Raw genomic sequence first — 22,762 nt, 5'->3', positions numbered from 1 at the left:
AGTCCAGAGCCCAGATGGCAGAACAGCATGGAAGTTTTGTGTGTGTGTGTGTGTGTGTGTGTGTCTTGCATCCATGAAATACACCCAGATCAACACTAAACCATCCTGAACACCTAGAGAACTGATATGAGGATTAACACAACAATCTGCACAACCTGAACCACAGAAATCAGCAGGTATGCAGCGCAGAGAGGTGAACTGGAGAGAAGCTGCAGGGGCAGGGGGCTGTTTTTGCATGCAGATCGAGGATGGAGACGCCAGGGAGATTACAGGAAAATCACCTCCCTCAAAATCAGCTGGAGAGAAAGTGGAAAAGTGGAAACAGCCGCAGGGACCGAAAAGGGAGAAAGGAGAAAGGAGAGGGTTTAAGTTCCATTAAGACTCTATAAACGGGGAGTGCAGAGCCTGAAACTCCACAGCTCAATACCTGGTGGTGCTCTGGTGGGAAGGGTGAATCCCCAGGAGCAGAGTGAAGTCCAATGGTCTTCAGGCCACATGGGGAGAGGCGGTTCCCCTGCTTGGAGGACATCTGGTAGATGTGTGGCCCCCCACACGAAAAGGCCCCAGTGGGTCTGGGAGAACAACCACATTCACCGGTGCTGGAACAAGGTCGTTGGCGGTGAAGCCTGGCGCCAGATGCGTGTTGTGATTTTCCATAATCCCTGAAATGCTGCTGCTACACGATCGCGTGAACTTTTTCTGGGGCGGGCTGGAGTCCAGCCTCAGCCTCTGGGCATCAGCAGCAGCACAGTCCCATAAATGTTCCTGGGTGCAGCCGGCACTGGCCATTGCTCGTTGACACCCTTCTACAGAGGGGCAGAACGGGTTAAAACCGCAGTCCCTCAGAAGTGAGGGGTCGGGAAACACAGCCGCATCTGAGATAAAACTCAGGAGCGAGGTGCTGCCTAGCAACCTGACGGCTTGGTCATGGACAGTGTAAAAGCGGGGAGTGGACGAAAGCCGGAGACAAAGGACAGGTGTGCGATTGCTGGTCAGGGAGAACGGAGTTCAAATACTAGAGACGGGGTAGTTGGGTGACGCCATTTTGACCACTCCCGCGCATGCGCATACGCACCTACAAGCACCGCAACAATCCGCCCCAGTAAGCTAAGCAGCGCCATCTAGTGGAGAATGGAGCTGTTACACTAAGCCCAACCCAACTGGGCCAACCTCTCTTCGGAACACGTCTCTCCGCCTGCTTCATTTACGGACTATAAAGTGCTTCATAGTTTGACTTCTAGGGGAAAACAATGTAATTTCAATCGTATTTAAGTCTGTTCGCTGGTCTGTCTATTCAATTTTTGTTTTTTGTTTTTCTTTTTCATTTCTTTTCTTTTTCTTTAATGCAGAAAGAGAAAATATTTATTTCTGTTTTTGATTTTTATTAAAAATATTTTTCCTTAGGGGCACCGGGGTGGCTCAGTCGGTTGAGCGTCTGACTTTGGCTCAGGTCACAATCTCACAGTTTGTAAGTTCAAGCCCCACGTCAGGCTCTGTGCTGACAGCTTGGAGCCTGGAGCCTGCTTTGGATTCTGTGTCTCCCTCTCTCCCTGCCCCTCCCTTGCTCATGCTCTGTCTCTCTCTCTGTCAAAAATAAACAAACATTTAAAAAAATTTTTTTTATATTTTTCTTTAAATTTTTTCTACTATAGTTTTTACTTTTTTTTAAATTTTTCAAATTCTATTTTACTTCCATCATTTCATTTTATTCTATTTCTTTGTATTCCTTTTTTCAAATTTTCAAAAGTTTTCCTTTTTTTAAATTCCTTTTTCTTTAATCTATCAAGCTCCTTTCAACACCCAGACCAAAACACACCTAGGATCTAGAATCATTTTATTTGATTTGTGTGTGTGTGTGTGTGTGTGTTGTTTCTAATTTTTTTACCTTATTAATTCCTTTTCTTCCTTCAAAATGATGAAATGAAGGAATTCACCCCAAAAGAAAGAGCAGGAAGAAACAACAGCCAGGGACTTAATCAACACAGATACAAGCAAGATGTCTGAACAAAATTTAGAATCATGATAATAAGAATACGAGCTGGGATCGAAAATAGATTAGAATCCCCTTCTGAGGAGATAAAAGAAGTAAAAGCTAGTCAGGATGAAATAAAAAATGCTATAACTAAGCTGCAATCACAGATGGATGCTGCAGCGGCAAGGATGGATGAGGCAGAGCAGAGAATCAGCAATATAGACGACAACGTTACGGAGAATAATGAAGCAGAAAAAAAAGAGGAGGACTAAGGCAAAAGAGCATGATTTAAGAATCAGAGAAATCAGTGACTCATTAAAAAGGAACAATATCAGAATCATAGGGGGTCCCAGTAGATGAAGAGAAGAAAAAAGGGTAGAAGGGTTATGTGAGCAAATCATAGTGGAAAACTTTCCTAACCTGGGGAAAGACACAGACATCAAAATCCAGGAAGCACAGAGGACTCCCATTAGATTCAACAAAAACCAACCATCAACAAGGCATATCATAGTCAAATTCACAAAATACTCTGGCAAGGAGAGAATCATGAAAGCAGCAAGGGAAAGAAAGTCCTTAACCTACAAGGGAAGACAGATCAAGTTTGCAGCAGACCTATCCACAGAAACTTGGCAGGACAGAAAGGAGTGGCAGGATATATTCAATGTGCTGACTCAGAAAAATATGCAGCCAAGAATTCTTTATCCAGTAAGGCTGCCATTCAAAATAGAAGGAGAGATTAAAAGTTTCCCAGACAAACAAAAATTAAAGGAGTTTGTGACCACTAAACCAGCCCTGCAAGAAATTTTAAGGGGAAATCTCTGAGGGGAGAAAAGAAAAAAAAAAGACCAAAAGAAACAAAGACTAGAAAGTACCAGAGAAAACCCTGAGGAACTCCAACTCTACAAGAAACATAATGGCAATAAATTCATATCTTTCAGTACTCACTCTAAATGTCAATGGACTAAATGCTCCAATCAAAAGACATAGGGTAACAGAATGGATAAGAAAACAAGACCCAACTATATGCTGTTTACAAGAGACCAACTTTAGACCTAACGACACCTTCAGATTGAAAGTAAGGGGGTGGAGAAGCATCTATGATGCTAATGGTCGACAAAAGAAAGCCAGAGTAGCCATACATATATCAGTCAATCTAGACTTTAAAATAAAGACTGTAACAAGAGATGAAGAAGGGCATTATATCATAATCAAGGGGTCTATCCACCAAGAAGATCTAACAATTGTAAACATTTATGCTCCAAATGTGAAACACCCAAATATATAAATCAATTAATCACTAACATAAAGAAACTCATTGATAATACCATAACAGTAGGGAACTTCAACACCCCACTTACAACAATGGGCAAACCATCTAAACAGAAAATCAACAAGGAAACAATGACTTTGAATGACACACTGGACCAGATGGACTTAACAGATATATTCAGAACATTTCATCCTAAAGCAGTGGAACACATATTTTTCTCCAGTGCACATGGTACATTCTCCAGAATAGATCACATACTGGGACACAAATTAGCCTTCAACAAATACAAAAAGATTGAGATCATACTGTGAATATTTTCAGACCACAACACTATGAAACTCAAGATCAACCACAAGAAAAAATTTGGAAATGTAACAAATACTTGGAGACTAAAGAACATTCTACTAAAGAATGAATGGGCTAACCAAGAAGTTAAAGAGGAAATTAAAAAGTACATGGAAGCCAATGAAAATGATAACACCACAGCCCAAAACCTTTGAAATACACCAAAGGTAGTCATAAGAGGGAAGTATATAGCAATCCAGGCCTTTCTAAAGAAGGAAGAAAGGTCTCAGATACACAACCTAACCTTACACCTTAAAGAGTTGGAAAAAGAACAGCAAATAAACCCCAAACCAGCAGAAAACGGGAAATAATAAAGATTAGAGCAGAAATCAAAACAAAACAAAACAAAAAACCCAGTAGAACAGATCAATGAAACCAAAAGCTGATTCTTTGAAAGAATCAACAAAATTGATAAACCACTAGCCAGTTTGATCAAAAAGAGAAAGGAAAGGACCCAAATAAATAAAATCAAGAATGAAAGAGGAAAGATCACAACCTACACAGCAGAAATAAAAACAATAATAAGAGAATATTATGAGCAATTATATGCCCAATAAAATGAGCAATCTGAAAGAAATGGACAAATTCCTAGACATATATAAACTACCAAACCTGAAACAGGAAGAAATAGAAAATTTTAACAGACCCATAACCAGTAAAGAAATCAAACTGGGAATCAAAAATCTCCCAAAAAGATTCTCCAGGGCCAGATGGCTTTCCAGGGGAATTCTACCAAACATTTAAGGAAGAGTTAACACCTATTCTCTTGAAGCACTTCCAAAAAATAGAAATGGAAGGAAAACTTCCAAACTCTTTCTATGAAGCTAGCATTACCTTGATTCCATAACTAGACAAAGATGACACTAAAAAGGAGAACTATAGACCAATTTCCCTGATGAACATGGACGCAAAATCCTCAACAAGATACTAGCCAACCAGATCCAACAACACATTAAAATAATAATTCACCACGACCAAGTGGGATTTATACCTAGGATGCAGGGCTGGTTCAATATCTGCAAAACAATCAATGTGATTCATCACATCAATAAAAGAAAGGACAAGAACCACATGATCCTCTCAATAGATGCAGAGAAAGCATTTGACAAACACACTATCTTTTCTTGATAAAAACCCTCAAGAAACTAGGGATAGAAGGATCATACTTCAAGATCATAAAAGCCATATATGAAAGACCCAACGCTATCAATGGGGAAAAACTGAGAGCTTTCCCCCCAAGGTCAGGGACAAGACAGGGATGTCCACTCTCACCACTGTTATTCAACATAATGCTGGAAGTCTTAGCCTCAACAGACAACACAAAGAAATAAAAGGCATCCAAATAGGCCAGGAGGAGGTCAAATTTTCACTGTTCGCAGATGACATGTTACTCTATATGGAAATCCCAAATGATTCCACCAAAAAGCTACTAGAACTGATCCATGGATTCAGCGAAGTTGCAGGATATAAAATCAATGCACAGAAATCGGTTGCATTCCTATACACCAACAATGAAGCAACAGAAAGAGAAATCAAGGAATCAATCCCATTTACAGTTGCACCAAAAGCCATAGAATACCTAGGAATAAATCTAACCATAGAGGTGAAAAATCTATACACTGAAAACTATAGAAAGCTTATGAAAGAAATTGAAGACACAAAAAAATGGAAAAATACTTCATGCTCCTAGATAGGAAGAACAAATATTTTTAAAATGTCAATACTACCCAAAGCACTCTACATATTCAATGTAATCCCTATCAAAATAACACCAGCATTCTTCACAGAGCTAGAACAAATAATACTAACATTTGTATGAAACCAGAAAAGACCCCAAATAGCCAATGTAATCTTGAAAAAGAAAACCAAAGCAGGAGGCATCACAATCCCGGACTTCAAGATGTATTACAAAGCTGTAATCATCAAGACAGTATGGTACTGGCACAAAAACAGACACTCAGACCAATGGAACAGAATAGAGAACCCAGAAATGGACGCACAAACATATGGCCAACTAATTGTTGACAAAGCAAGAAAGAATATCCAATGGAATAAAGACAGTCTCTTCAGCAACTGGTGCTCGGAAAACTGGACAGTGACATGCAGAAGAATGAACCTGGACCACTTTCTTACACCATACACAAAAATAAACTCAAAATGGACGAAAGACCTAAATGTAAGACAGGAAGCTATCAAAATCCTTGGAGAAAGCAGGCAAGAACCTCCTTCACCTCGGCCACAGCAACTTCTTACTCAACAAAACTCCAGAGGCAAGGGAAACAAAAGCAAAAGTGAACTATTGAGACCTCCTCAAAATAAAAACTTCTGCACAGCAAAGGAAACAATCAGCAAAACTAAAAGGCAACCAATGGAATGGGTCATATTTGCAAATGACATATTGCATAAAGGACTCATATCTAAAATCTATAAAGAACTTTTCAAACTCAACACCCAAAAAACAAATAACCCAGTGAAGAAATGGGCAAAAGACATGTATAGACACTTCTCCAAAGAAGACATCCAGATGGCCAACCAACACATGAAAAAATGCTCAACATCACTCATCATCAGGAAAATACAAATTAAAACCACAATGAGATATCACCTCACACCAGTCAGAATGGCTAACATTAACAACTCAGGCAACAACAGATGTTGGTAAGGATGTGGAGAAAGAGGATCTCTTCTGCGCTGCTGGTGGGAATCCAAACTGGTGCAGCCACTCTGGAAAACAGTATGAAGGTTCCCCAAAATACTAAAAATAGAAATACCCTACGACCCAGCAATTGCACTATGTGGTATTTATCCAAGGGATACAGATATGCTGTTTCAAAGGGGCACATGCACCCCAGTGTTTATAGCAGCACTATCAACAATAGCCAAAGTATGGAAAGAGCCCAAATGTCCATTGACTGAAGAATGGATAAGGAAGAAGTGGTATACACACACACACACACACACACACACACACACACACACACACAATGGAGTATTACTCGGCAATCAAAAAGAATGAAATCTTGCCATTTGCAACTATGTGGATGGAACTAGAGGGTATTATGTAAGCAAAATTAGCCAGAGAAAGATAAACATCATATGACTTCACTCATATTAGGACTTTAAGATACAAAACAGATGAACATAAAGGAAGGGAAATATAAATAATATAAAAACAGAGATGGGGACAAAACAAGAGAGACTCTTAAATATGGAGAACAAACTGAGGGTTACTGGAGGGGTTGTGGGAGGGGTGATGGGCTAAATGGGTAAGGGGCATTAAGGAATATACTCCTGAAATCACTGTTGCACTATATGCTAACTAACTTGGATGTAAATTTAAAAAATAAATTAAATTAAAAATAAATAAATAAGTAAATAAATAAATAAATAATTAAAATAAAACCTAGTCCATATTAGTCGTTATAGATCTCTTGTTCTTTTTTATAATTTCATTGTTTGGATATCCCATCATTTATTTTACCAGCTCCCTCTTTCATGGATATTTAGGTTGTTGCAAATCTTTTGCCATTACAAACAATGCTGGGAGATATGCAGTTCCTGACCAAAAAGTATATACACTTTAAGTTTTGGTAGTTATTGCCAAATGGCCTTCCTAAAAAGTTGAAGAACCAATTTATTTATTGTTTTTTTTATTTTTTTAAGTTTATTTTGAGAAGGAGTGCATGTGCACATGAGTGAGAGAGCGCAGAGAGAGAAGGAGAAAGAGAATCCCAAGCAGGCTGTACACTGTCAGCACAGAGCCCGACACAGGGCTCCATCCCATGAACTGTGAGATCACGACCTGAGCTGAAACCAAGAGTCGAACGCTTAACCAGCTGAGCCACTCAGGTACCCCTTGAAGAACCAATGTATATACCCATCAGCAATGAATTAGAGTGCCTGTTTCCATTCACAGTTTATGCTCTAGAAATATGACCTATTTGAATATCGCAGAGTACACCATGCTTCCTCAAATCTTTTTTCTTGGCCTCATACTTGTGTTCTTTGCCTGTAATATTTTCCTTCCCTTTGCTTTCTTGGGAAAATCCTACACATTCTTCAAGTTCTTTACTCAAATGTCACCTTTCTGTGAAGGCTCCTTTTGCCAAGGACCCTATACTCTCAATAACCTTGTACATATCTCTATTAAGGGATGTGATTATCATCATTTACGATATTATAATTATAATAAAATAATGTTTATTCTCTACTAGAATGTAGTGACAATTTCTTTTCACTTTTATTTCTAGTATATAACACCATGTCTGGCTTAACCACCCAAGTATTTGTTGAGTTAATTAAGATGAATCTGAATCAACAATGCATTCCAGATCCCTTCCCAGGGTGCTAATTATTGCATTGATGACAGTAAATCAGACTTCTATAAGTTGCGCAGTTTGGAGGTTAAAAATATCTCTATGCCAATCCCTCCTTTCAATAACAATGTAGTAACCTCCTCCAATAACTATGGGAACATTAGCTCAGGTTGCTGGCTCTTTCCTCTAAAATCAATCCTGAAGAAAATATAAAGAGGAAAGCACAGGATCCAGGAATGAACCACCATAACTACACCCTCTATGAGACACTGCTGGGGAAGCCACAGTGTCTTGAACTGGAATGTGTGCAAAGAGATGGGAGAAGATGAGGGGGAAGAGAGTAATAGAGTCAGCAGGCTATGCTCTGGGAAGCAGTGAGAGATTAGGTGGAGAAAAGCCTCCTAAAGTCTGCTCTCTGGTACAAACTTTCCGTTAGAAAATAAAATAAGTCATGGGGCACCTGGGTGGCTCAGTCTGTTAAGTGTCCGACTCTTGATTTCAGCTCAGGTCAGGATCTCACGGTTTGTGAGTATGAGCTTTGCACCAATTCCTGCTTGGGATTCTCTCTCTCTCTCATTCTCTCTCTGCCCCTCCCACACATTCTCTCTCTCAAAATAAATAAATAAACTTTAAAACATAAAATAAAATAAGTCACAGAGAGGAAAAAAAAAAGTACAGCAGAAGAAACATAGTCAATAATACGGTGATAAGGTTGTATGGTGACTGCACTTACTGTGGTGAGCACAGAGTAATGTATAGACTTGTTGAATCATTATGTTGCACACCTGGAATGAATATAACATTGTATGTCAGCTATAGTCCAATAATAAATTTTAGAATATTTGCTTGCTAAAAAAAAAACTCTATCTTGTCTTTTTGCAGGGTTGTTTTGAGATAGACAATCATTCCTGCCCCTTCACAGCAACATGCTAGACCGTTGAGGGTGGTACTCATGGGGCTGTCTCTAAGAACTGCACAATACTCCATGATTTTATCTGTTATTCTGTTATCCATTCTACCAGGGCTGCACACCAGTTTGCCTCCAAATTCCCTGCTACTATTCTAGTCCTTCAAATTCTTTCTTTCTTTCTTTCTTTTAATGTTTTATTTACAGTAAAACCTTGGATTGCAAATGACTTGTTCCCCGAGTGTTCCACAAGAGGAGCAAACATTTTTAATAAATTTTAACTTGATAAATGAGCAATGTCTTGCAATACAAGTAGTATGTGATGTCAAACGTCACATGGTCACAACTGAGCCAATGGTTCTTGAAATTGGCTTTGATATACAAGTGCTTTGGATTACAAACATGTTTCCTGAGTGAATTATGCTCATAAAACAAGGTTTTACTGTATTTTTGACAGAGAGAGAGAGAGCACAAGCAGGGTTGACCACGGAGAGAGGGCAACAGAGGATGCAAAGCAGGCTCTGAGCTGATAGTACTGAGCCTGATGCAGGGGTCCAACCCATGAACTGAAAGATCATGACCTGAGCTCAAATTGTCTCTCATCTGACTGAGCCACTCAGGTGCCCCTCAAGTTATTTCATTTTCTGTTTAATTCAGCCAGTTAGTTCCTGATATTTGTAACTATTAACCCTGACTGTTAGTGGAAACAAGTCTGGAAGGAAGGAAAGAGTTAGGAGGTCATTATTATAAACCAGGTGATGACGGTGTGGGGAAGAATGTTGGAGGAATAAGAGATTATTGGATTGGGAATATATTTTGGATATAAAGGAGACAGAATTTTCTAAAGGATTGGATAAGGAAGAGGAAGAAAATAAGGTAACCAAGGATGACTCCTAGGTTTTTGGCTAGCACAGCTCTGTGATTGGTAGTGCCATTTAATTGAAATGGGAAAGACCGAGGGAGAACGTTTTCCTAAGGGTAGAAATTGGAAGTTCTGCTTTGGTCATGCTCCACTCCAGATTCCTGTTAGACGTCCATGCGGAGATGATATACGAGCCTGGGGTTCTACACAGAATCACATCTGGAGCTACAAGCTTATGGGATCAGCAGCAAATAGAGTATTTAAAGTCATAGGACTGGATGGAATCATTAGGGAAATCGTATATATAAAGAAGATGGCCATGAAATGAAGCCCGAGGCAACTGATATTTAGATATTGGGAAGAGAAGGAGGATCCAGAAAATTTAATATTAGATATGAAAAGATAGAAATAATTAGTGAACTTGACAAAGGCATTTTCATACAGTTGTGTGGAGAAAAGCCCGGGCTTTACTTCCTTTTTCCCTCCCTCCAACTTTCTCTTTCTTCCTACCTGGAATGCAGATAAAATGCCTGACGCTACTGTAGCCCTGTTGGATCGTTATATGCACTTGAGAATGGAAGTTTTGTGCTAAAGATCTCGGGGCAGGAAGACAAAGGGCTCCTGGGTCCCTAGTGACAACATGGAACCATACTATCTACCTCTGAGCCTCCATCACATAAAGGAACACAAAACTTACCTTTTTTAAAAAAATGTTTATTTATTTTGAGAGAGAGAGAGAGAGAGTGCATGTGTGAACAGGGAGGGGCAAAGAGAGAGGGAGAGAGAATCCCAAGCAGGATCTGTGCTGTCAGGACAGAGCCCGACATGGGACTCGATCCCACAAACTGTGAGATCATGACTGAAATCATGAGTCAGACACTTAACCAACTGAGTCACCCAGGTGCCCCAAACCTTATTTTATATATGACTCCAATTTAGGTTTCCTGTTATATGAGACTAATCCTAATTCACACTGACATAGGAGAGCAAAGAAAAGAGGCAATGTCCCTACAGAAACAAAGTTATTTAAAAAAAGGGGGGGAGATACTATAACATATTTCTAGGCTGATAGGAATAATTATACAGAGGAAGAAAAGATGATGTAGAAGAGAGAAGGTATAATTAGAGGAGCAAAGCAAGTGAGGAAGGAAAAGGGGTTGGAGTCCCATACACAGATGAGGGGATTGGCCTGAGATTGTATAAGGAGAGAAGACAGACAAGTACAGGCCCAGGCAGTTTGATAGCTTTGGTGAGGAAGAGGAAGTAGTTTTCAACTGGATTCTTCTATTTTCTCAATAAAATATGAAGTGAGTCATGAAGTTACTTTAATAATAGTTTATCCGTAAAATGGAGATAATAGTGCTTGCTTCCAAGGGTTAATGTTCATGTATTTAGGTCACATACAGTATATAGGTCATGGCTAGGTTTGCTGTACTGAAATCTCCAGGAGGCCTAATTGCACAGCAAGAAATGACACTCGAGGGGTGACTGGGTGGCTCAGTTAAGTGTCCGACTTCGGCTCAGGTCATGATCTCACGGTTTGTGAGTTCGAGTGCCGCATTGGGCTCACTGCTGTCAGTACAGAGCCAGCTTTAGATCCTTTGTCCTCCTCTCTCTGTCCCTCCCCCCTCATGCTTGTGCTCTTTCTCTCTCTCTCTCAAAAATAAATAAACATTGGAAATTAAAAAAAAAAAAGAAATGACACTTGGAATGCTTGAAATGACACTTGGAAGCTAATGCTTCCTATGGATTTTGTGACTAGGTTATATTTCTAGGGCATAGAATGGATTATATGAACCTGGATCTCAGGTGTTAGTTGGGGTGATGAGCCCTGACATTTTCTCCCAAGGTTCAAAATGGAAGAAAGTTCTGTTGTTCCTGGCCCTTACGGTTGAGGTCACTGAACTTTGGGCACAGCCCCACGAGAAACAAGGGAAGGTCTGGGAATCTGCTCCAACTTTTTCCTCATTCTCTCATCCTCAAGGTCCTTGAACTTTGGCCAACCCTCATTGTCTGTTCTAGTCTAAGTGGTCACTTTGTAATTTGTATTATCATCTGAGTTGACGTAATTTGTTGGGGAAAATAAGTGACTGAAATAGTGCACCAAATCAGTTAGGTCTTTTATCAACCCTCCCTTCCAGTTCTCATAAAGTTCTCTCATGCTTAGAGGCCATATAGAAAAAGCCACACCGGATGTGAGAATCCTTAGTCAGCAGTGTGGCATTCTAGCCAACTCAACCCTGCAGTGGACTGGGAACTCTGCCTCCCCCGATTGACCATTCCTACCTAATATTAGATGAAAACCTGTCTCCAGATTAGCTTTGAACCACTGGTATCTAGTCTACTTCTGGAGTCACACTGGTCTTCTTGTATGGTGATCACTTTCATCTCTGCAAGTTTTCTTTGCAGGCTAAACAACCATTAAGCCAGTGTTTTTCAATATGTGGTTAGTGGATATTTTACTTCAGAATCAACTTTACAGCTTAAAAAAAAGAAAATTCTTGAGTCCTAACTTCTAAAGACTGAATTGGTATCTCTTGGGGTAAAGCCCCAGAATTTGCACTTAAAAAAATTTTTTTTTTAACATTTATTTTTGAGAGACAGAACATGAACAGGGGAGGGGCAGAGAAAGCCGGAGACACAGAATCCTAAATAAGCTCCAGGCTCTGAGCTGGCAACACAGAGCTGGATGCCTGGCTCGAACTCACAAACTCCGAGATCATGACCTGACCTGAGATCATGACCTGACCTGAAGTTGGATGCTTAACCGACTGAGCCACCCAGGCGCCCCCAGAATTTGCACTTTTAATTAATTTAGCAATGGATTCCATGCACTCTGATGTTTTAGGACCATTGCACTAAAATCCATGAGCCAAGGGACCATGCTACTTTTGTCCACCACTGTAATCTCCACACCCGGCACAATACGTGCAATGTAGTACTCAACAATTATCGAATGAATGAATGAATGAGTGAGTGAATGAATGAAGGAGTGAGTGAATGAGTGAATGAATGAATTACAGCAAGAGGCTGTAATTATTCCTTCAGAAACCACGTTCCCTTTACCTTATGTCGGGCAATGGTTCTCAAACATTTTGATGTCAGGATCCCAAAGAACTTGCCTTAGAAAATCCCAGAAAAATGCAAGACTTTACAAACACATATTCTATTGGCCATTAAAGTGGATGACGTCATCGCACTTCCTGTAGCCTCTGGAAAACTCTAGGTACTCATAAAAGAATGAGAAAAAAAATATTAGGGTTATTATGAAAATAGTTTTGACCTCCAGGATTTCCTGAAAGGACTACTTTTAGTGAATGACTGCTGGAAGGGATGTTTTAACCATCAAGGCGATATAACATGGTGGTTAAGTGCATGAACTCTAGAGTAAGGACTGCTGGATATGATTGGCTCTTTCACTTACCAGCTGGTGACATCAATGTGTGACACTACTCGACCTTCCTGTGCTTCATTTTCCTTATCTGTAAAATAGGGATAATAGTGCCTGCTTCTTAGCGATGTTATGAGATTTAGGTGAGTTAAAACACTGTAAGTGCTTAAGATAGTGTCAAGCACATAGTAAGCATGACAAAGGTACATGTAAATATTATTATTAGAAATGTAGGTCGGGCACCTGGGTGGCTCAGTCAGTTGAGTGACCAACTCTTGATTTCCACTCAGGTCACGATCCCAGGATTGTGGGATCGAGACACACATTGCCCTCTGCCTTACGTGTGGAAACTGCTTAGACTTCTCTGCTTCTCTTTCTCTGTCTCTGTTTCTGCCCCTCTCCCCCATTCTTGCTTTTTCTCTCTGAAAAAAAAAAAAAAAAAAAAAAGAAATGAAGGTATCAGGTATCATTAGTAGTAGCAGTAGTAAAAATGCTACATAATTGCTCATAACTGTTATTTTCTCAGGCCCCTTCCAAAGGCCTTTTCATGAACACGGACCACATTTGCAGCCCTTCTGTCCTGCAACCCAGTGGCCAGCTGTAGTCAGAGGTCACAGTTTGACCACAGGTTTCTAACTGCTTCTCTGACTTGTTTTGAAATTCCCAGGTGCTGTCTGTCACACATTGCTCCAAAAGCAATTTCTCCTCTGCAGCACTGAATATGATTTGGTTGCATCCTCGTTCTTTTTGCCTTTGCCTTTTTGAATTCTCCCTCACAATAATGACATTTTTGAGTCTGTGAGTTAGCTATGCAAGAGGTTTATTTTTTTTTCTTTCTAAGCACGTGTTTACTTGTTTCTGAATATTCTCTTCCATTTTCAGTGTAATAGTTTCCAGATTCTTTGGTGTTATTTACCTTTAAAACTTTACCTTTTGGAGGTGCCTGGGTGGCTCAGTCAGTTAAGCGTCTGACTCTTGGTTTCGGCTCAGGTCATGATCTCACAGTTCATGAGATGGAGCCCCATGTTGGCCTCTGTGCTGATGGTGAGGAGCCTGCTTGGGATTCTGTGTCTCCCTCTCTCTTTGCCCCTCCCCTGCTCATGCTCTCTCTCTCTCAAAAATAAGTAAATAACTTTAAAAAATTTTTAAAAGAAAGATCTCATCTGCCCAGATTATATAAATATATACCTATATTTCTTCTCATATTTTTATGGTTTTGATTTTTTTCATTTAAGTTGTTAATCATCTAGAGTTTATTTTGGCGTAAAGTTGATGATAGAAGTATAACTTAATTTATTTGCAAATGGGTATTCATTTGTTCCAACATCATTTATTGAAAAAAATCATTTCTTTTAAGATTTTATTTTTAAGTAATCTCTACACCCAGTGCGGGGCTTGCACTTACAACCCTGAGATCAAGAGTCCCATGCTCCACTGACTGAACCAGCCAGGTGCCCTGAGAAAAATCAGTTTGTAATTAACTGACTGTTGAGAAGTAGTGCCATTAAAATATATTAAATCTCTGTATATACTTGAGCTCTCTTTTTAAATATATATTTTAAAGTAAGTTCTATACCCAACATGGGACTTGAAATCAAGAGTTTCATACTCAACCAACTGAGCTAGCCAGGCACACCCACTTGAGCTCTTTCTTTTTTTTTTTTTTTTTTTTTTACTCTATTCTGTTCCATTCATCTATCTGTCTATTCTGGTGCCAATACCACACTGTTTTAATGTTTTTAATCTTTCTAATATATATTAATAGCTGATAGACCAGGTCTCACCTTATTACTTGTTAGAAGCTTTCTCTTTCCTTTCCTCTCTTCCTTCCTTCTTTTCATGATCATTTGTTTATTCTTCTAGAAGCACTTTACAGCAACCATTGAGAACAAAGTGAAAAACTTGAAGTAGCAGCTGTGGAAACTGACAGCTGCCAATAGTAGTATTATGGTGTAGCCTTTAAGAACTAGTTGCAGTTTGAGATCACGAATTTGTTGTGGCACCAGCTGCCACATTTGAATGACTTTCTGCAATGGCATTATAATTGTTAATGTTTCAGCAGACTGAATAAGTCAGAATATTACACGGGAGCTTGTATGTTGAGTAGAATGCCTTTTAAGGTTCCTTCTGGCTTAGTCTATTTATTCAGTAAATATTGAATGTCTCCTATACGTCATTCACTTGGCTAAGTTCTGAGGTCTTAAGGACAAACAAAATGTTTCTCACTTCAAAGGTGGACACATAAATGATACTTTCAATTGTAGGGGAAGAAAAAACTTCTCTATCCTCTTAGGTTTAGTAGCTGGAGTTTGCAAATTAGATTGACATAAGTCAAATTAACAGGATAAAAGGCATACAAATTTTTATGTTAATATTTTAATTTTTCTGTGCACAGAGGGCTTTCATAGAGAAGAGATGGAGACCCAAAGAGGAGATTAGATACAAAGCATTACATACCATTTTATTTTTTTTTAATTTTTTTTAATGTTTATTTATTTTTGAGACAGAGAGAGGCAGAGCATGAATGGGGGAGGGTCACAGAGAGAGGGAGACACAGAATCCAAAGCAGGCTCCAGGCTCTGAGCTGTCAGCACAGAGCCTGACACGGGGCTTGAACTCATGGACCAAGAGATAATGACCTGAGCTGAAGTCGGACGCTCAACCGACTGAGCCACCCAGGCGCCCCATTACATACCATTTTAATAAAGAGTCAGAAATTAGGGGATCCTGGCTGGCTCAGTCGGAAAAGCATGGGACTCTACCTCGGGGTTTTGAGTGCGAGCTGCACATTGGATATAGAGATTACTTAAATAAATAGAACTTTTAAAAAAAAGTTTGAGATTATAACTGACAAGACAAAGGAAAGGGGTTTGGGCTTCGAGGGGAGGTAAATTGTAGAAAAGCAAATATATGGGGGAAATTGATGGAAGATAAGGGTTATTTTAGTAAGGTTTGTTTGTGCAGACCCATCACAGTGGTGGCACTCCATCTGCAGTGATAATGCTAGTCTTTCCTCCTCCTGCTTGGGGAGAGGGGAGGGGAAGAGCTTCACAAAGGGAACTTTATATCCCACTTTAAGGCAGATGGGGGAAGGCAGAGAGTTCTTTCTGAGTTTGCTGCTTCTTATTTGCCTTCAGCTCCAAACAATCCTTATGCCGATGTGGCATATTCTGATCCCCTTCACAATAAAATGTTGTAAGTATAGAACTATGCATAGAGCACTAAGGCAGTATTGAACAGTATAGTCTGGGTGCTAGTGGGAGAGGTCAGGGAAGCTTCCCAAAGTAGGTGAGGACGGAACTGAGTCTTTAAGGATCAGTAGCTGTTGTGAAGGGCTGTTGTAGGGCTAGGACTAGATACAACAGCTTGAATAATGCATGGAAGAAAGAAATATATGCACTGGGGGCGCCTGGATGGCTCAGTCGGTTGAGCGTCCGACTTTGGTTCAGGTCATGATCTCACGGTTCATGGGTTCAGATCCCACATCGGGGTCTGCGCTGACAGCGCAGAGCCTGCCTGGGAGTCTCTCTCTCTGCCCCTCACCCTGCTTGCTCTCTCCGTCTCAAAATAAATAAATAAACTTGAAAAAAAAAAAAAAAGAAATATATGTGCCCAAATCAGATGTTCTGACTTATTTTTTCATGATATGGCTTTCACCTCCTACTAGTGTTTTTATTTATTTATTTAATTTTTTCCATGATCTGTGATTTTGTTTTTCATTATCTTAAGCCTTAACACACAATTTACAAATTTGTGTTGATGACATATCTCCTCTACTTTAACCCACTAGTTGGCAATAGCCATTACCAGTCATACATATATATGGTAATTCCACAGTTGTGTTTTAAATAGCTGTTTAGAAGACAACCCCAAATTATAACTTCGTAAAGAATTCACAAGCCAAGGCTGCTGCTATACCTTATACCTGAATTTTAAAAGCATCTGACCTTGCAGATCATCTATAAAATGTGAGAACTGTTAATATTCTTGATTTAATGTTATACATTAACCACACTAAAATGCCTTTCATTAAGCAAAAGGCAACATTTTAAATGGCATAGTTAAGACTAAAAAGATAAAGTGGACATTGCCAGCTTATCTTCAGCCCTTGCCTTTAACAGGCTAACAAACAACTTGAAACACAGCTGAGTCTTGCTGTTCTGATACAGTGAAGGGATTTCCTTAGTATTTAAATATATTAATATAATATAAATCTATTTTATATAAATCTAAATATAAAAATATAAATCTAAATATATACATTTGTATAAATCTAAATATAAAACCAATCTTCTATAAGTTTAAACATGGCATTTACCATCTCTGTGAAAAGCTGAACATTATTAATTAATTCCAATCTATTTTTCGAAGGGGAAAATGGGGACAGCACTTGCTGAACCAGAATTACTATCAAAGTTTAAAAAGCTGATCATATTCATTTAACCACAAACTAATCTTATTTAAATCAGGACTGTCCAAAAGAAATAGTCCATGATCTGAATTCTGGTGTATGAGATCAATTTAAATATGGTACACATAAAAAAAAGTCATGAGACATTTTTGTTTTGTAATAAATAAGGCAATCGCCAAATATTAATCCTTAGTAGCTTTTTTGAGATAAGCTATCAAGTCTGCTCTTTCCCCTGCCTTCTTAATGCCAGCGAAGATCATTTTTGTTCTAGAGTATACTTCCTGGGATTCTTCAAGTACTCTATCAGTGTCTCCTCTCCCCAGGTGACTCCTTTGTTCTTGTTGGCATCCGTGTAAGAAAATGCAGGGGCTTGACCTGTCTTTTGCCCAAATAAACCATGGAGATTTGGCCCAGTCTTGTGCTTGCCTCCCTTTTCCACAGTATAGCACTGAGCACATTTCTGAACAAAAATCTTCTTGCCCTTCTCAAAGTGACCCAATTTTTTTTTAACGTTTATTTATTTTTGACAGAGGGGAGAGAAAGAGAGTGAGAGTGGAAGAGGGGAAGAGAGAGAGGGAGACACAGAATCTGAAGCAGGCTCCAGCCTCTGAGCTGTCAGGCTCAGACCCTGGGCTTGAACTCATGAACTGTGAGCTCATGACCTTAGCCGAGGTCTGATGCTTAACCGACTGAGCACCCAGGTGCCCCTCAACATCACCCATTTTTAAATCACTCTTTGGTCGTGCATGAAATGAAGGTGCCTGCTCATAAACCATGGGCCCTGCTCTCTATTTATTTTTTATTTAAGTAATGTCTATGCCCAATGTGGGGCTTGAACTCAGAACCCTGGGATCAAGAGTCGCCAGCTCTACTGACTGAGCTAGACAGGAGCCCCCCCTACTAGTGTTCTAATTGTTTTGCCTTCTCAGTAATGTCTGCAACAAACAGCACTGACCCCCACCCTCCAGCCCATCACTGAGTCAATACTGTCATTGTCATCATCATCATCATATCATCATCATCCCTGGGCTAATCAAAAAGAAAACAGTGAGAGGCTGAGGGGCACCTGGGTGGCTCAGTCAGTTAGGTGTCTGACTCTTGATTTTGGCTCAGGTTGTGATCTCACAGTTTGTGAGATCGAGCCCCGAGTCAGGTCCCGAGCTGACAACATAGAGCCTGCTTGGGATTATCTCTCTCCCCATCTCTCTCTCTGTTCCCTCCCCATTTGTGTGTATGCTCTCTCTCTCTAAAAAAAAAAAAAAAAAAAAAAAAAAAAATTAAAATTAAAAAATAAAAGAGTGAGAGTAAGAGGGTGAAGTGCAAAGATAGGGTGGAAGTGTCTATCATACACATTAATAATTTTGTTTTAAATGTTAAGGCTGCATGCCAATGCCACCTTCCTCAGATTGCTGTCACTGAAGAGTGAAGGGAGAGGATGTGGGAGATAGCACTGGAAAGGCAGGCAGGGGCCAGGTCATAGGGGTCATTGTATCATTTATAAAACTTGAATTTGGTGCATCTGGGTGGCTCAGTGGGTTGAGCATCTGACTCTTGATTTCAGCTCAGGTCACAATCTCACAGTTTGTGGAATCGAGCCCCAAGTGGGGCTTTGCGCTGACAGTGAGGAGACTGCTTGGGATTCTCTGTTTCCCTCTCTCTCTGCCCCTCCCCCGTTTGCTCTCTCCCTCTCTCTCTCTCTCTCCAAATAAATAAATAAACATCTAAAAAAATAACAAAATAAAAAAACTTGGACTTGATCTTATAGGTGATGGGGACAACTGAAGGGCTTTTAAGCAGGGAAGCCATGTGGTCACATTTGTGTGGTTACATGGAAGATGTATGAGAAGGACAAGACTGGAGGCACAGAAACTTTATGAAGTTTTTCCTGTGGTCTAGGTGAAGAAGTGAGGGCCTAAGGTGGGGCAGTGGTGAAGGAGAGAACTGATTCAAGAGCAGGAGGAGAATCTATAGAACATGGGAGCATTTGGCCATAGGAAATGAGGGAGAAGAGTTTAGCATGCAGCTTGTGTAACCAAATGAAAATATCAGTTAAGACAGAAAATTCAGAGGAGGAATAAGAGGCGGACAGTGGGGGTAGGATTTCGGGCTTGGGATGTGCAATATGGCTCTTGTAGGCCTTTGTACGTCTCTTCTTTTTCAGTATAAGAATCTGGGTGAAGTTAGACATTAAGTTCTTGAAATCTTATATCTCTCTAAGGCATTGGTTTTCAAGGAGGAGGCTGTTTTGCTCCCCAGGAGACATTGGCAATGTCTGAGACAGTTTCAATTGTCACAACTGGGGGAGAGGGGGGAGGGGTGCTATTGGTATCTAGTGGTTAGAGGTCAGGGCTGCTGCTAAGCATTCTACATTCCCCAGGACAGCCTTTCACAACAAAGAGCTATCTGGTCCAAATGTCAGTAGTCAGGGTTGATAAACTCTGTTCTAGAGACTAGAGGAATCTTTTACACCTTACTTTACAATTTTGCCCAGGGCCAGGCATTCAAATTAGAGAGGATGGATGTGTCAATTAAAAACATCACCATTGATGAAAAACCAAATCCTACTGTTGTAAAATAAATTAGAGGTCATCTGTTCTTTTTTTTTTTTTTATGTTTATTTATTTTTGAGAGAGAGAGAGAGAGAGACAGAGACAGAGCGTGAGTGGGGGAGGGGCAGAGAGAGAGGGAGACACAGAATAGAAGCAGGATCCAGGCTCTGAGCTGTCAGCACAGAGTCTGACGCAGGGCTTGAACTCAAGAACTGTGAGATCATAACCTGAGTCGAAGTTGGACGCTTAATTGTCTGAGCCACCCAGGCACCCCAAAGGTCATCTGTTCTAATCATTCAGTTGATATATATATATATATATATTTTAATGTTTATTTATTTATTTTGAGAGAGAGAGCATGAGCAGGGGAGAGGGGCAGAGAGTGAGAGAGAATCCCAAGCAGGCTCCACACTTAGTGTGGAGCCCAACGCAAGGCTCAATCCCATGACCCAAAGCAGGCTCTGTGCTGACAGCAGAGAGCCCGATGAGGGGCTTGAACTCATGAGCCATGAGATCATGACCTAAGCCAAAGTCAAACGCTTAACCGACTGAGCCACCCAGGCATCCCCAAACAAGAAAACTTTATAAAGGCAAGGTAAAATAGCCAAGAATCAACAAGGAGAACTTATTAATTTTGGACAGAATATAGGAAAAGTTTCTAATAAAAATAAACCAAAGATTCAGATGATAAGTAGAATAAAAAATAACATGGAGTATAAAATAATGAAATAAGGCAGAAAAAATATACACAAAGGAAAAACAAAAGAAATGGAAGACAACTCCCATTAAGTAAATAGCATCTGAATTTTCAAGAGAAGCACTACACACAGATGGCTTAGTAGCAAGCCATCTAGTGTGAGGCCCTAAGAAATTATACAAGGAGGCCCTTCCCCCTGAATTTTTATACTGGGGGAAAGCTGGTTAAAATAAACACCAAGGGTGTCCTCTTCCTCCTCCCCTTCTAGGGTTAGGGGTAATGGGGTTGTGGTACAATCAGGGCTCTCCATAGAAAGGTGAACATACAGAAAGTATACGGGAGGGGCTAACATGAGGGACAGTTCTACACATTTGCTTTAACAACTGGAAAGTTTTTAATACAGTATTATAGTGAAAAAAAAATAGCACCAACTAAAAGTGTTTTCTGCCTTTCCCCTCTTGCAGAGTCACTGCTCAGTCACAAGTAGCTCAGATTCCCTGTACCCTAGAGAGGGGCCTCTGATCAGTACAGGGCACAGATCCTGTCATGTTTATAGGAAACGTTGCCTCACACCGACCGCCCTGCCTCTGTCCTGCTCAAACCCGTCAATCAAATACCGAACTTGGAGGAGCATGGGCTGGGCAAGCCAAGATGAAGCGTGGACACAAAGCAACACCGAATGGGCCTAGCCAAGAAAAAGGAATCCAGAAACCCAACGGGGTAATCTCTCCTCCCTGAGATTAAGAACATCCCAGCCCTGGGATGGTAGAGGCAAGAGGCTGCGGATCATTCATCCGACCAGGCAGGCGAGGCGATCTCCCATTACTCCTGGGTAGTTGACGGTGGCTCAAGTCCAGCCCCGCAGAGCAGACACGGAGGCCTGCTGGGGTGAGGAGGACACGGAAGGGCCCTGCGCCTCCCGCCTGCTCGCCGCGTCCAGGTTCCCCGCCAGGCCGCGGTGCCTCGGCCCTGGTGGACCCGCTGCAGGGGAGGGATATGGGGAGCATCTCGCTGCTTGAAGAGGTTCTTTCTCCAACAGAGCCCCTGCTACACGCCATTACCTTGCGGGAAGGCTCTTTGTGAGACCTCGACCCGGGCAGCCAAGAGGCCACGAGATGGCAGCAGAGGACACAGCCCAGCACAGAAACCCTAAACTATTTGCAAAAGCAGGTATTTGATTTGGGAGATACCGTCTGTTGTCTATAATCTTGTATTCAAGGCCAGAAAAAAATGACTGAATTTCAAAGAAATGAGGGCAAAATTCATCAACACGGAGAATTTCTCAATCACCACAGAATTCAGCTGCATATGAAGCCACATGTGAATCGGTCATTTCTACAGTGCTTAAAGCAAGGGATAGGGGTCAAGGCCTTGAAAAACTGACGTCAGCAGGAACCTTGTCACAGTCACTTCTTTCTGTGAAGTTCCAATAGGCAGTAATTCAAGTAAAATATGAGTGACTTTCACAGAGGCTGCCAAAGTGATAAGGGTGATTGCTGGGAAGATTTGTAGCAAAGCAGAATGCTTTCCCGCAGCAGCCAGGACTCTGGAGACAAGCAGTGTGGGGGAGAATAATGAAGATCACAGGATGTCTCAGACCATCTTCATTCGCAGCTGGGAGAAGATAATGCATATGGAAGGGGCATTAGTAACACTGAGACTAAATCTCTGATCTTCTGACTTCTCATCTAATCATCTAATGCTCCTTCCATTCTAACCCCTCACCTGCCCCCAACACCAGTTGTTAAAACTAAAAATATCTCTAGACATTGGCAAATAACTCCTAGTGGGCAAAATTCCCCCTCCCTGAGAACTAATGCTGTAGAGAGATATTGATTTAAAAAAAAAAAAAAAAGAAAAAAAAAGGTTAAGAACACAATGTCTCTCCAAGAGTCTTGAATTTCAGAAAAGACCTCGAAGGCCTACAAGAAGTGTATTGCACACCCAAAACCTGAATTCCCATCATATGTTTGAATAACAAGGAGACTAAAATTGAAAGACTCTAGGCTGAATCTGATCCTCAATTTGAAAAGAAAAATATT

The 22,762-nt window shown here is 40.6% G+C and overlaps 1 pseudogene; it reads right to left on the bottom strand.

Moving 5' to 3' along the window:
* Positions 1 to 17,589: 17,589 nt before the first annotated feature.
* Positions 17,590 to 17,967, bottom strand: LOC132668423 (cytochrome c pseudogene; annotated as a pseudogene).
* Between the last annotated feature and the right edge of the window lie 4,795 nt (positions 17,968 to 22,762).

The sequence above is a fragment of the Panthera onca genome, chromosome B3, assembly GCF_046562875.1.
Source record: "Panthera onca isolate mPanOnc1 chromosome B3, mPanOnc1 haplotype 2, whole genome shotgun sequence".
NCBI lineage: Eukaryota > Metazoa > Chordata > Mammalia > Carnivora > Felidae > Panthera > Panthera onca.
The sequence above is the reverse complement of the archived record's forward strand: the minus strand, read 5'-3'. Positions and strand labels throughout refer to the sequence as shown.